The following is a 387-nucleotide window of genomic DNA, read 5'->3' on the forward strand; positions in this document are numbered from 1 at the left end:
TAGGTTTGTTCTTTCGACCTGACCTAAGGCTGCACTGGAACTGTACTAGTTGAAGAAAGTTCAAGATAGTGCAGACCAGTGCAAAGATACATATGGGTCTGAAAAGAACGGGTAAGTTACAGCAGTGTAAGATGGCGGACAACATGGCTGGATTAAATAACATAGATCAATTTATGGTCATGTTTTCGCACTTATAGCATTTTATGTTTTGTTGAACAATCCTATTTCTTTTAAAAACTGTTTTGTGTTGGATACCCATACAACAAATCCCTCCGAAAAAACGTCCAAGAGCCTTCCCAGGATGTCTTTCGGATATTTTGTGCTGTTTGGATAACATTCTAAATACTTCTTTTATGTCATTCTACATTATATATTTATTATATATTT

This window comes from Odontomachus brunneus, unplaced genomic scaffold (assembly GCF_010583005.1).
Source record: "Odontomachus brunneus isolate Ranch 3 - 2012 unplaced genomic scaffold, Obru_v1 Obru_scaffold_070, whole genome shotgun sequence".
NCBI lineage: Eukaryota > Metazoa > Arthropoda > Insecta > Hymenoptera > Formicidae > Odontomachus > Odontomachus brunneus.